The sequence below is a fragment of the Myotis brandtii genome, unplaced genomic scaffold (assembly GCF_000412655.1).
Source record: "Myotis brandtii unplaced genomic scaffold, ASM41265v1 scaffold118, whole genome shotgun sequence".
NCBI classification, from domain to species: domain Eukaryota; kingdom Metazoa; phylum Chordata; class Mammalia; order Chiroptera; family Vespertilionidae; genus Myotis; species Myotis brandtii.
In genome coordinates this window covers 1,147,070-1,150,281 of record NW_005354090.1, presented here as the reverse complement: position 1 = coordinate 1,150,281, position 3,212 = coordinate 1,147,070, and positions in this window count along the sequence as shown.

Below are 3,212 nucleotides of genomic sequence, written 5' to 3'. Positions count from 1 at the left end.
GATCGCTGGCTGGCTCCTCCCTGACCCAGGCCTAAAGCCTCAGGCCGAGGTTTTAGGCCTGGGCCGGGGCACCCCCAGCTCCCGCCGCCACCGATCGCTGGCTGGCTCCTCCCTGACCCAGGCCTAAAGCCTCAGGCCGAGGTTTTAGGTTGGGTGGGGGCACCCCCAGCTCCCACCGCTGCTCGCTGGTTGGCTCCTCCCCGGCCCAGGCCTAAAGCCTCCCGCAGAGGCTTTAGGCCTGGGCCGGGGCCCCCCCAGCTCCCGCCGCCACCGATCGCTGGCTGGCTCCTCCCTGACCCAGGCATAAAGCCTCAGGGCGAGGCTTTAGGCCTGGGCCGGGGCCCCCCCAGCTCCCGCCGCCACCGATCGCTGGCTGGCTCCTCCCTGACCCAGGCATAAAGCCTCAGGGCGAGGCTTTAGGCCTGGGCCGGGGCCCCCCCAGCTCCCGCCGCCACCGATCGCTGGCTGGCTCCTCCCTGACCCAGGCATAAAGCCTCAGGGCGAGGCTTTAGGCCTGGGCCGGGGCCCCCCCAGCTCCCGCCGCCACCGATCGCTGGCTGGCTCCTCCCTGACCCAGGCATAAAGCCTCAGGGCGAGGCTTTAGGCCTGGGCCGGGGCCCCCCCAGCTCCCGCCGCCACCGATCGCTGGCTGGCTCCTCCCTGACCCAGGCATAAAGCCTCAGGGCGAGGCTTTAGGCCTGGGCCGGGGCCCCCCCAGCTCCCGCCGCCACCGATCGCTGGCTGGCTCCTCCCTGACCCAGGCATAAAGCCTCAGGGCGAGGCTTTAGGCCTGGGCCGGGGCCCCCCCAGCTCCCGCCGCCACCGATCGCTGGCTGGCTCCTCCCTGACCCAGGCATAAAGCCTCAGGGCGAGGCTTTAGGCCTGGGCCGGGGCCCCCCCAGCTCCCGCCGCCACCGATCGCTGGCTGGCTCCTCCCTGACCCAGGCATAAAGCCTCAGGGCGAGGCTTTAGGCCTGGGCCGGGGCCCCCCCAGCTCCCGCCGCCACCGATCGCTGGCTGGCTCCTCCCTGACCCAGGCATAAAGCCTCAGGGCGAGGCTTTAGGCCTGGGCCGGGGCCCCCCCAGCTCCCGCCGCCACCGATCGCTGGCTGGCTCCTCCCTGACCCAGGCATAAAGCCTCAGGGCGAGGCTTTAGGCCTGGGCCGGGGCCCCCCCAGCTCCCGCCGCCACCGATCGCTGGCTGGCTCCTCCCTGACCCAGGCATAAAGCCTCAGGGCGAGGCTTTAGGCCTGGGCCGGGGCCCCCCCAGCTCCCGCCGCCACCGATCGCTGGCTGGCTCCTCCCTGACCCAGGCATAAAGCCTCAGGGCGAGGCTTTAGGCCTGGGCCGGGGCCCCCCCAGCTCCCGCCGCCACCGATCGCTGGCTGGCTCCTCCCTGACCCAGGCATAAAGCCTCAGGGCGAGGCTTTAGGCCTGGGCCGGGGCCCCCCCAGCTCCCGCCGCCACCGATCGCTGGCTGGCTCCTCCCTGACCCAGGCATAAAGCCTCAGGGCGAGGCTTTAGGCCTGGGCCGGGGCCCCCCCAGCTCCCGCCGCCACCGATCGCTGGCTGGCTCCTCCCTGACCCAGGCATAAAGCCTCAGGGCGAGGCTTTAGGCCTGGGCCGGGGCCCCCCCAGCTCCCACCGCTGCTCGCTGGTTGGCTCCTCCCCGGCCTAGGCCTAAAGCCTCAGTCTGTGGCTTGGAGCCGACATATGCAAATTAGCCGCCATCTTGTTTGTCAGTTAATTTGCATATACTCACTGATTAGCCAATGAAAAGGGTAGCGGGCGTACGCTAATTACCATGTTTCTCTTTTATTAGTGTAGATATATATATATATGTAGCTAATATGCTAAGTGTCCCTCTGCCCGTCCAACTGGTCGCTATGATGTGCACTGACCACCAGGCGGGCAGACTCTAAATGCGGGAGCTGCCGAGCTGCAGTGACTTGGCAGTGGTGGTTCTTGGGTGATGCACCCCAAAACCAGAGAGGAGGGAGCCAAATTCCTCACGGGGCCATGCGATTCCACCTTCAGCTGTGGGTTATGTTGTTGCTGAGGCACTGTCATCTCTGAATCTGGTTTACTGCACACTTGCGTTTGCGTTCCACACCCTGTACAACTTTGCAGAGTGCCCTCTCACACTCCAGGACCCCCGGTTTCAGTCCAATCCCCGCAGGCCAGGCCAAGGGAACCTACCTGCCAGAGGGACCCTGCTCAATCCACCGACACTGGGGAGGGACCACGGGAGGTTGGCTCCAGAGCAAGTCCAGCCCATCTCGCCCAGTCCCACCCCATTGGCTATCTTCTAATTAATTTCCTTTCAATATGCACAAATCCGTGCACCGGGTCACTAGTAAATATGTAAGATAATATACTTATGTTAACTTGACATTATTATGTGAATAATTTGGGGGCTAGTTTATTACAAGACAAGAAGGAAAATGTTTGCATACTACTTTTGGGGCCTAAGAAGTATTTTTCATGGAATAGAATTACCATGACTTCCTTACAAACATTGTATCAAACAAAGTCAGTGCTTTCAGTAACTGCTGTGCTCAGAGTGCTGCACATTTCAAGGAGAGACTGCTTTAAGAAGGTCAGTATGCACACTGGCAAGACAAAGGCAAAATTCTCTTACTTTAAAAGTTCTAAAAAAAAAAATTTTCTCTGGTCGGTATGGCTCAGTTGGTTGAAGCACACTGAAAGGTCCCGGGTCTGATTCCCGGTCAGGGCACATTGAACCAGGTTACAGGTTCAATCCCCAGTTGGGGTGTGCACTGGATGTAACCAATGGATGTTTCTCTCTCACATCAATGTTTCTCTCTCTGTCTTTCCCTGTCCCTTCCTCTCTCTCTAGAATCAATAAAAACTTATCCTCAGGAGAGGATTAAAAAAAAAATGTTGTGAGCAAAGGAACATCCCCAAAAGGAGTCACTCACACACATTTGTGTCTTTCTATAATGCCAGGTTTATTAGGGGAGACTAGCTCAATAAGCTAATAGAGTCACATGCAGGTTGCACACAGAGAGGGAGCTTACCTGATAGAAGAGAGCAGAATGAGTGTCAGGTGTGAAGCCCCAGTCATTGGTGGCATCTGTGAGTGGACAGATGGGTGTTGGTCTCCAGCCAGGTGGCTACAGTGGCAGCACATGTCGGTGGAGGGAGTGGAAGTCCACAGAGCTCTGGGCATGACCCATGGTGATGAGGAA